General features: G+C 41.3%; 1 protein-coding gene across 1 annotated transcript in view; it reads right to left on the bottom strand.

Moving 5' to 3' along the window:
- MEGF10 (multiple EGF like domains 10) overlaps positions 1–12,121 on the bottom strand; it is a gene marked incomplete at its 5' end in the record, with an annotated part of 363,778 nt that overhangs the window by 350,168 nt on the left and 1,489 nt on the right. The gene's annotated exons all lie outside the window — the stretch shown is intronic.

The following is a 12,121-nucleotide window of genomic DNA, read 5'->3' as shown; positions in this document are numbered from 1 at the left end:
AGGTCACACAGACAGTCAGATATCAGACCAGGTCTTGGCACCCATCCCAAATATCTTGTACTACCTGGGTTCCCTGCAGGGGCCTCGTGTTATCTCACGTAAAGCATTCTTAACCATTGTGGATCCAAATTAAGAAACAAATTAAGAAACAACTTTAAAAGCCCTCCAAAGTAACAATAGGAAAAAAAAAATCTTACAATTGAATGCCATTGTTTCTAATTTATAAATTTTTGGAACACATCTTATTTGATTTTGTAAATATTCATTGAGCCCTGTGGTAGGCAAAATTCTAGGGTGACCCCAATGAACCATTACCCTTGTATTCCCTCCCCTTTGAATATGGGTGGAACTTATGGATATGATGAAATATCCCTGCTGTGATTATGTTACAGTATGGGGCAAAAGGAAGATTATCCGGGTGGGCCTGGTCTAATTAGGTGAGCTCTTTAAAAGCAGAGTGTTCTCTCTCGCTGGTTGCAGAAGATGAAATCAAAGAGATGTGCTCCAGCTAGCCTGGAAGGAGGCAAACATGCTTCCTTCCATGTTGTGAACTGCCAACAAGCCAAGAAACTGTGGGCAACCTCTAGGAGCTGAGAGTAGTTCCTGGCCAACAGCCAGCAGGAAAATGGAGACCTCAGTCCTACAGCTTCAAAGAGATGAATCCTGTCAACAATTAGTGATCCTAGAAGAGAACCATGAAACCCAGGTGAGAATCACAGCCCTGGCTTACATCTTGGGTTCAGCACAGTGGGAATTTGATCAGAGAATCCAGCCACACCACGCCTAGACATCTGATCTGCAGACTCCATGAGATAATAAATGTGTGTTATTTCAAGCTGCTAAGTTTATGGTAATTTTTTACACAGCAGTAGAAAACTAATAGAAGTCCCTACAACACTGAAGGTGGTGGGAGTATAAAAATGAATAAGGCACAGTCTTTGTCTTAGAGACACTCACTGTCTTGGGCAGCGGAGAGAGGAAAGTTAATAAAGCACTACAACAAAGTGCTGTGAGAGCTGGAGCTGAGACATGTAAAAAATGGTACAGCAGCCAGATGAGGAAAGTGGCAGGAAGGCATCATAGAAAATTAGGCTTAAATTAGGTGAAAAATAAAAGAGTGTGGAAGGGAATGGCATATTTAGAAAATGTCGGGTGGCTTTGTGTAGCTGGAGTGAAGGTGAGGGGAGTGAAGAACATGAGACTGATAAGAAAGATAGGGGTTCACATTGTGAAGGACCTCAGGTAAGGTGGTTTTTTTCCCTGCAGCAGTATCCTCCCTTATTTTCTGCCCTCATCCAGAGTCAGCCCTTCTGTCTCCTGATTCCTCAGAGGTATCTGGCCTCTCTATTCTAGCCTTTCTCAGTCTTTCTAGTCCTCAAGCCTGCTAAGCTCAGAAGTTCCCCAGTAGCCCTTCAGGACATTCACATCTTCAATACAATCAGGAGTGAGAGGGCCATAGACAAGATCGCCCTCTTATGTATCTTGGCACTGTGTGTTCCTTTCTTCCTGCTCCAGACAGCTTGAAAGCTACGTGGGCTGTGTCCTAGGATTGTTGATCAGAGAGTTTCAGGGTCTGCTGAGCTAAGGAGGAGAGAATCCATTGGTTCCCTTCAGAAATCAGGGCTAGTCAGAGACGCTGTAGGTTTGTTTTTTGGAGCAATTCTTGCTTGAGTATAGCCATGTGGTCATAGGTGTGTAGGATGTACACAGACTTCATCCAAACAACACATTTCTGACATTAGAATTTCAAACAAGCAAACAAAAATCCTCCACAAACTTAACAGGGTGTTAAAACTAAAGTGTTGGCTGAGGCACCAAGACACACAAGGTGCTACGTTCCAAAGGAAATACTAGATCACATAAGGACTGCTGGATATTTGGAGGATTTTTTAAGAGAAAAATGTGCTCTCACCTCCCACCAAAGTAAAAGCTTGAGGTCATGTAATGTCAAGAAAAAGGGACATGAGTGGAACTCATCAGAAAGCCTAATGTATGTCTCTGGGTAGGAAGAACCTGGTGGTTTAGCTCCCTTCTGGAAAATCATGTGAAAGAAGAGCTTGCAAGCACTTCTGGTGCAGAGCGAAGGAGGGAGTCTGCTGCCCTGAGTTTGTCCAAGGAAGAAGGGAAGAAAGGGAGTGTGTGTGTATCTTCATGGATTGATGTGTGCCAAACGGGAGAGAGGGCTGGCTGGGGAGAGCCTTGGGTGCGGGCAGGCCTCGGAAGAGGTGAAGCAGAGCAAGACTGGCTCCTCGGGGTTGAGGAAGTAGGCGGCTGCTCAAATGGAGAGCGCATTTGCCTGAATCAAGGAAATGGCAAGTGAGAGAACACCAGCTATGAGTGCAATCTCCAAAGAACCTGCAAAAGTCTCTGTGAAATGTGGTCTGCTTTAAATATTTCTCAGACCCAGAAAGCTGGAGGCCATCTTACAACTTCATCACTCAAGGGACCACACTCCTGCCCCTCCCTGCTTCTCCCACCTTGCCCCACCCCAGCCCCAGAAGGATCTTCCTCCTGCCAGGAGCAAGAAGAGAAAGACCTTCCCCTTCCACAGCTGCCCACCTGCAAGTGGATTCTCACTGGGATAAGGGTAAGACTTAATTTTCAACCAAGTTCCACATTGTATAACACGGGAATAGATGCACTAAACAGTATTTAGAGTGACCAAGGACTTTTTGTTGCCTAAGAATGCTCGAAACTGTCCTAACACTACCTAGTTTTTATTTTATCCTAGACAGAGTGAGAAACTCCCCAGTGAATACATTTTATAGGGATAGTGGGAGACATAAATAAAAATGCTTCCTAATTGTATTCCATATTCAGAGCATTGATTACATGTGCCCAATGTTTTTTACCTAAAGATCTTCAATGAATTTAATTATTCTTATTTGAGAGAGGAATGTGGTCATGTGACTAAGAATCCTGGAGACTTTCAGTAATCCATCTGGTCCCAACAGCTGGCAAACGGAAAGGCAGCTATCTAGAAACATGTCATCTAAAAAGATGGTGTGATTATCCCACTGTTGATAAGCATCAGACAATGTTATGTCACTTATAGTCATTTTCCTATGATATTTGTAGCAGCAATTACTTTTCCTTTCTAAAATTATGTTTAGGGATTGATTTGTTTTTAAATAAAGACTGATTTTGACACAAGAAGCTCATAATATTCTCCCAGTCTCAAAGGAAATAGTGATATAACCTCTTTTTTTCCTAAGCTAATGCTTTAAAAAGAAGTGGTATTAACATTGAGTTTGGGACTGCATATTGCTGCTCTTGATTACAGTGCTGCTTTCTTCCAGATGTCTCATCATAACATCATAAGGGCTTACCGGAACACATAACTCTTTGGCCAATTTATTGAAGGAAGCAAGGGTTCACTCAGATGAGGGTTATTTTGTTTGTTTGCTTATAATAATGCAGAGACTCATAGAAACCTGACAATAGGAATCACAGTAGGGCCAGGCCTCAGGAAATACTCTTAGAGAGCCACAGAAGGGATGCAATGTACAACGCAATAAATATAATGAACACTGCTGTATGTTACGTATGAAAGTTGTTAAGGCAGTAAATCCTAAGAGTTCTCATCACAAGGAAAAATTTTTTTTTCCTTTTATTTTGTATCTATATGAGAAGATAGATGTTCAACAAAACTTACTGTGGTAATCATTTCATGATGTATGTAAGTCAAATCATTATGCTGTACACCTTTAACATTCAGTCCTATATGTCAACTATATCTCAATAAAACTTGAAAAATAAAGCATTGGATTAATATGAATTTTTTAAATTCCATTAAATATAAATGGTAAAATTTTTTAAAAAAAGAACCACAGAAACTGAGGCAACACTCTACTCACAGTGCCTCAGCTTCTTTCTTTTCCTGCTCTCATCTTGCTCACCGGCTCCCCTCCTTACTCACAGTATCTGCTTTCTTATAACCGCAGCTTGCTCATGCCCGCCATTCCTGCTGACCCTTCTGTTCAGCAATACAGTGATCCTAGTCTCTCAACTTCTCTATTCTGAAACTCCAAAAGAGGAATTTTACTCAACTTATATTTTACAACCAGCCACCCAAATCATATGTTGGCTGATCAAGCCCATAGAAAGAGCCACCCTTGGATCAGGCACCCATCCCTGGCCCAATCAGCTATGGTGACCAAGCTCATGTGGTATGCAAATCATAGTCACTGCCCACTCAGCAGAGCCTGAGAGCATGGCTGGCAATGATCAGCAGCTCTGGTACACATCCCAAAAGTTTAACAGCATGTCATTCTACCATATTCAAGAGAAGTCAAGAGTTTGGTAAATTCATCACTCCTACTCATGGGAGTGATAAGGATTTGAACCAGGGCGATGGGAGTTATACAGAAAGAGATATTTAGGAGTCAGGTTGACAAAACTTCATGACTGACTGGAGGGGGTAGGGGAAGAGTGAGTAGAGAGAAAGCATGAAGTCTGGGATGGCTCCCAGTCTTCTTGCTATGGCTATTGAGTAAATCTTGGCACTTCCCATTCCCTGGGAGTATAAGAGGAAGGTGAGGTTAGTTTTTGGTTGTATTTGGATCTAGATGGGAAAGGTGGGCTGTGCTTGTGAGACATCCAGGTAAAGATTAAAGCTGGAAGTTCAAATCAGAGGTCTGGGCTTGAGGTACAGATTTGAGAGACCCCAGAATATGGTAGGAGCAGCATTTACCTGGCAGATGAGAAGAAAAGCAGACTAGGACCAAGTGCTGAAGGGAATACCAATCTTGACTGCATGGGAAGAGGAAGGGCCACTGAAGGAAAATAATAATGAAAGGTGATAGACCTAGAAGTGGGAAAGTTCATCCAATTTGTATTATCCTATTTCTTTCATAATTTGATAGTAGTAGGGACTATTCTAAGCTCTGGGGATAGAGCTTAGAAACAAGATAACCTAGGACTGTACTCAGGGGCTTGCATTCTAGAGGGAGAGACAGACAATAAAAATATCGCAACAAGAATAACAAAATAAAATAACCTATATCTTGAGGTCAGAGGAGGAGTTTTTCCCAGAGTAACTGACAGTATCAAATGTCAATCCAGCTAGGATGGGGACTGAAAAGAAGATACTGGATTTGAAAATTAGGAAATCAATGCTGTGGTAGGTTGAATAATGCCCCCCCCAAATATCCAGTACCTAATCCCTGGAACCTGTTAATGTAATATGGAAAAGGGACTTTGCAGATGCAATTAAGTTAAGAATCTTGAGATGAGGAAATTATTGTGGATTATCCAGATGAGTTCTAAATGAACCACAAGTGTGCTTATAAAAGGGAGAAAAAGAGGGATTTGACTATAGAGAGGAAACAGGAAATGTGCCAATGGAAGCAAGAGGTTGGAGTGATGCATGAAAGGGGCCCTGAGCCAAGGAATGCAAGTGGCCTACAGAAGCTAGAAAAGGCAAAGAAACAGATTCTTCCCTAGAGACTTCAGAAGGGGTAAACCCTGCCAACATCTTGACTTTAGCCCAGTGAAACTGCTCTCAGATTTCTGGCCAACAGAACTGTCGCAGAATAAACTTGTGTAGTTTTAAGCCACCAAGTGTGTGGTAATTTGTTTCAGCAGCAATAGGAAACTAATACAACTGTTAACTTGACCTTATTGAGAACAATTTTGGTGGGGAGAGGGAAGAAGACGTAGACAAAGAAAATTGCATGTGGATGATGAGTGAGAGGTTCAGAAGAGATGGCAGGGTACGTATCTTCCAGGAAGTTTTCAAACATACCTCAATTGACCCTCTAAGAAAAAGCATCAGAGAAGAGCTGAAGACCTGATTAATTGATTAGCTCAAATCCCCAAAATGGTAAGCAGTGATGGGCAAGTACCATAACCTTCAATCCATCTTAGAAGAGCTAAGCAACTGGGCAGCAGAGTTCAGGGGCTTCCAGAGCAACCCTTACACTGGAGAGTAAACCACGGCAATCCATTCTAGTCTGCAGACATGCACCAGACCCAAGACTCTTGCTCACCACAGAGACCAGAATACTTTGATACTGTGAGCCAAAGTCCTACATCTGGCACAGATCTTATATCTCTCTACCAACACAGAAACCCATGTCAAACCACTGAGGTAGAGCCAACAGAGAATGGCCTCATCTGGCCAGTCTTTAATTTAGGCACTGATGTTTCACATTTTACCTCCCCTTTCAGGTTCAAAAAGAATGACCACCAAAGCCACAGTACTTCTGAATTCTAAAGCCTAGAGCATAGAGCTTTGGAAAAAGGGGGAAATATTAAAATCATACAAAAGATGTAGAACAACTCATAGGAGCAGTGCCAACCTATAGATTACACATAATAAGAATCCAGCCATAGGCATCCCTTCCTCATGCCAAAATGTTATATTTGAACAATTCTTGATGGAAAGTTTTCTACCCTCAGAAACAGGGTCCACAGCATATTAAGAAGAACTTTTCTTAATGATTCAGAAACATGAAGAAGTAGAAAGGATACAAGTTAAAGGCAAGTTCAGCCTAACGTCTCATTGTGCTACTCACAATGTACCAGTGTGACTCAACTCCCCTGAGAAACACTGATGGCCTTACTGCAGCATTGCATTGTACAAAACCCCAGCAGTGATCCCACGTCCTCCCAACAAGGTCAGTCCATGCTCTGCCCACCAAAGCAGGAGAGAGAGAGAAACAAATCATTAAAAAACACTTTTCTCAAAACTGGGTTAAAGCATACGATTGCATCATGGGACTAGGTTAACTATCAGTTGGTAAACTCCCTTACTCGGGACAACTTATTCCTTGACCAGGTAAGGAAGGTGTTATTGTATGTTCTTTGTCAGGAACTTAATGTCAAGACAAGAAAAATGGGCATCTATTTATAATCTGGGTAATAAAGAGGCATTAGAAATTGGGGAAGAACTGCCAGAGGAGCTAAGATTCAGGAATTAACTCCACCTGTCCCTACATTTTCTTTGTAAAGTTATCTTCAAAGTAAGGCCAGCAACACTCTTTTAAGGTTGGGGGAGATTAAGACATTAGGAAACCACAGTTTGTAGTATTTATTCCCATTGTGATTGCTGACTTCTAGCATCAGCGTTTTGTTCTGCGTGACAGCTCCCGTCTTGCAAACTAGCAAGATTCCTGAATGTGGCAAGGATCCTGCTCTGTGAAGCATTTTCAAGTTAGAGTTTTTTAGCAATGTCATATTTCTCTAAGCCAGTAATAAAGGTTGAGAGGGCAAAGGATGCCATTGAGTTCTCACCTAATAGCACAAAACAACCTCCTAGCTGGCAGGTGCAGACTGTACATCCAGGGTGATCATGACCTTTGAGTTACAAAGTATTTTTTTAAATCTCTTTACCTTACCAAATAACTTCAAAAGATAAAACGCAATTTAGAGATTAGCCCCCACTTTTACTCTATTCATTTAAAGTGGTGTTTTCTATTTGTGTATATTGTGACTACATGGAAAATACAATATTTCATTTCTTGATATTTTTTATAGCCTGTACACAAAGTGAGGTCAAAAGGATGCCTTCAAGAGAAATAAAGGACACTACAATCACTCCAAGTAAATTTTCCAGGAGGAGGAAGGAAGAGTGGAATAGATGATTACAAATACTTAGAAAGAAGCATGACTTTGCTAATGGTGCAGAGCCTACAATTATGTACAATTCCCTACTTAGACTTTTTAGTTGTGCTGAACATAGAAAAAAGCTAAATGACGGGGAGGAGAAAAAAAGAAAGGGGGAAATTTAAGCATTCAATGTAAGGCGTTCATTTAAATGGAGACAGCACCTCACCATAAGGGGGCAGTTAAGAGTCTGATAATCCTGCTGGTATCCTATCGTCAAATCATTTTTTTTAAACCATGAATTTGGGATCCTTAAAAGTCTTCTGTATTATTCTGAAGTCAAGAATGGTTCCTCCTGCTCACAAAACATGATCACTTTTCACTGATATTTTTTAATGCTCCGACTGGTTTTGCATATGTGGAAAAGATAAATCTTCAAATCTTGGAAATAAATCTTTTTCCTCCCTGCCAAATCCATAATATGATCCTACTCTATCACTGACAGCAGCATCAGATAAGTAGACCTGCCTTGCTTGGTTAGAAGTGTGCTGTGATTTTCAGCAAGAACAAGACTGTAGTTAGAGACCCAGACTGAGACACATTCAGAGCACATTACAAATTCTTTTTGGTTCTATCCTGGAGGTATCCCCTGAAGCCCCAGTTTGACTGTGTGACTCATTCATAGCTGATGTCCTCCCAAATCGGGTGTCTCAGTGAGGGAAGAGAGGAAGCCTTTGGGACTTGGGCTTCAGCAGGTGACATTAAGATTCAAGACCAGATGACTGCAGGGCCTTGCCTCTTTAGATTCCTGAGGTCTTCTCCACCCCTCAAACTGGAGACGAGTTTACACCAGAATCGGTGCACTGGGGGAGAGGGAGGCAAATCTGAAGACTTAAAACGAGCAAACCGCAGAATCACTCAGAGGCATCAGAAAATGTAGTCTGAGATTCTACAACAGCCCAGACTTTTTTTCCTTGTTCCTTTTCATCATTTATAAGTAAAATGTGGAACAAGCAATAGGAAATAATAGTTACACTACCTAGAGTTATATCGCGTTTTCTATGTTCCCCAACTTTTATTTTTTTATATATATATTTTTTACTTTTTCCTTTCAGAAATCCTGGGATATAAATAGGGCCACAATTGTTATCCTTATTTTTGAGATGAGAACAGTGAGGCCCAGAAAGGGGAAGTGGCCTCCATCAGGTCATGCAGTGAGTAAAAGGCATCCCAAGGAAGAATACCCAGTTCTGCTCTCATTTAATCCAGAAAATTTACCCTACTGGCTTTAAGCGTCCCTTTCCTCCTTTTCCCTTTGGTGGTTCTCTTTTGAACATGATCCCTCACCAACTGTGGAGTGAAGATGGATCCCTGTTCAGGGTTGCAGAGAACTGTTGTTTAAAGGTTCCCCAAGGGGCCTGTTTCCATTGCTTACCTACAAAGCCAAAGTTTGAATGTACATTCCTTCATCAAAAAATCTACAAACAATAAATGCGGGAGAGGGTGTGGCGAAAAGGGAACCCTCTTGCACTGTTGGTGGGAATGTAAATTGATACAGCCACTATGGAAAACAGCACGGAGGTTCCTTAAAAAACTAAAAATAGAACTACCATATGATCCAGCAATCCCACTACTGGGCATACACCCTGAGAAAACCATAATTCAAAAAGAGACATGCACCACAATGCTCATTGGAGCATTGCAGTGATAGAAGTCCCTTAGAGGTATCTTCTAGGATTCCTCCCACCCTATACTGCTGTAATTAGCTCTGCTAACAATTGCGATTGAACACAGCTAGTTGTAGTCATTGTTCACCGACAGGCACAGATATGAGCCACATGTTAGCAAGTGGTGTTCTAAACGGTGTTCCAGGCTTGGTTTAACTCATGTAAGGCACTTATTGGAAATGCTGTTCCCAAACTCGGCTAGCTGCAGGCAGTGTCATGGCAACACCTTCCACAGCCCCCAGAGATGGCCATAACAGATCCCCAGTGAGTGTAATGCCATGCAATGAGAGAGACTTGGTCTATTTTGACCTTGCCCAGGAACTGGCTGCCCCTCCTTCAGATGGAAAACATAGGTGTGGCCCTGCACGATTATGAGAAAAAGCAGTCTTCGTCTTCCTGATCCTTAAGACTCCCACAGTTTCAGATCTTCCCTATAAGAACACTTGTAAGGGAAAGTTACAATGTGTGGTACATTCAGCCTATGCTTTTCAGAGGCTGTGCTCTTATTAGAAGCAAAACAAAATGCTGCTTACTAACACCTGCCCGTGAGGACCGAGCCAAGAGGCAACGTGGGTGTTGGAAGGAAGGTGTTGCCCTGGCAGTAAATCCAAGTTGCTCACACCAAAGGAAGTGTTTCTAGGGAAGCTATCTGAGCAAGAGGTAAATACTTAGTCATTCAACAGGCCATAAATAACTGCTTCACCTCCAACAAGTGGAGGTCTGATTCCAAAGAGCTCACAAAATGGAGTGATAGCATTTCTATTCATTCCACCCTTTATTCACAATATACATTCCTTCATCAAAAAATCTACAAACAATAAATGCAGGAGAGGGTGTGTTGAAAAGGGAACCCTCTTGCACTGTTGGTGGGAATGTAAATTGATACAGCCACTATGGAGAACAGCATGGAGGTTCCTTAAAAAACTAAAAATAGAATTACCATATGATCCAGCAATCCCACTCCTGGACATATACCCTGAGAAAACCATAATTCAAAAAGAGATATGCACCACAATGCTCATTGCAGCACTATTTACAATAGCCAGGACATGGAAGCAACCTAAGTGTCCATCCACAGATGAATGGATAAAGAAGATGTGGCACATATATACAATGGAATATTACTCAGCCATAAAAAGAAACGAAACTGAGTTATTTGCAGTGAGGTGGATGGACCTACAGAGTCTGTCATACAGAGTGAAGTCAGAAAGAGAAAAACAAATACCGTATGCTAACACATATATATGGAATCTAAAAAAAAAATGGTTCTGATGAACCTAGGGGCAGGACAGGAATAAAGATGCAGATGTAGAGAATGGACTTGAGGACATAGGGAGGGGGAAGGGTAAGCTGGGACGAAGTGAGAGAGTGGCATGGACATATATACACAACCAAATGTAAAATAGAGAGCTAGTGGGAAGCAGCCGCATAGCACAGGGAGATCAGCCCGGTGCTTTGTGACCACTTAGAGGGGTGGGATAGGGAGGGTGGGAGGGAGACGCAAGAGGGAGGGGATATGGGGATGTATGTATACGTATAGGTGATTCACTTTGTTATACAGCAGAAACTAACACACATTGTAAAGCAATTATACTCCAATAAAGATGTAAAAAAAAAAGAAATTAAGATTCTCTGTAATCAAATCCTTGTTGACAAGATGTTAAAAAGCTATAATTTGGCTGCTTGCTGTTATTTCAACAATAGTTTTTACATTATGATTCTAAATAACTTAACAAAAAAGGACCCAGCCTTTCTGTGGTCTAAAATACCCTGCTGTATATATCCTGTGCCTTCTCACCTACTCCTCAGTTCACAAAATTTTATGATTCTACTTCTTAAATGTTTTCTCAAATCTGTCCTTGTTCCAGTGCTCACTGCTGCTGTCATAGTTGAGGGCTCCATCATGTCTTGCCTATACACTACACTAGCCTAGTCTCCTAAATGGTCTCCCCTGCTCACTGCCCTCCCACTCCATCCCCCATCGACCTCATCACCACCTCCAATTATCCTTCCAAATCACAGCCCTAATCAAACCACTCACAAACCTATCATGGCTCTACAAAAATGAAAACCAAACTGCAGAACTTAGTATGGCAGTAAAAGCTCTGCACCTAGCCCCCATCTCCTGTACCCTTCACGTATCCTAAACTTCATCCTCTCCAGATAACTTGCCCTTGCATGAAAGCATCATCACTTTGACTACATATTTGAGCATGCCTTCCTTCTTTACAAAAATCACCCTTTTTGACTTAGCTCAAATGCCATTTCCTCCAGGAAATTTTCCACCACTTTCTTCCAGTACATACTAATTAATCACTCTTTTCACCAAGTTCATATAGCACACACATATAAAGTGTGTATATGTATATATATATACTGAGATATGATTCACATACCATACAACTCACCCATTTAAAGTATATGATTTAATCATCTTTTAGAATAGTCACAGAGTTGTGCAACTATCACCACAATTTTAAAACATTTTAATCACCCCCAAAAGAAACCCTGTACCCAATAACGGTTCCTCCCCATCTCCTCCCCCGGCCCAACTCCCCAGCCCTAGGCAACCACTAATCTATTTTCTATTTTCTATCTCTATAGATTTGCCTATTCAGGACATTTTATATAAATGGAATCATATAATATGTGGTTCTTTCTGACTGGCTTCTTTCATTTAGCATAATTTTTTCAAAATTTATCCATGTTGTAGCATGTATCAGTACTTCATTCCATTTTATTGTTGAATAATAGTTTGTTGTATAGATATACCACATTTTATTTATCCATTTATCAACTGATGGACATTTGGGTTGTTTCAACTTTTTAGCGATTATGAATAATGC

Source organism: Stenella coeruleoalba (genome assembly GCF_951394435.1).
Source record: "Stenella coeruleoalba genome assembly, chromosome: 3".
Lineage (NCBI taxonomy): Eukaryota > Metazoa > Chordata > Mammalia > Artiodactyla > Delphinidae > Stenella > Stenella coeruleoalba.
This window is presented reverse-complemented; position numbering and strand designations above follow the sequence as displayed.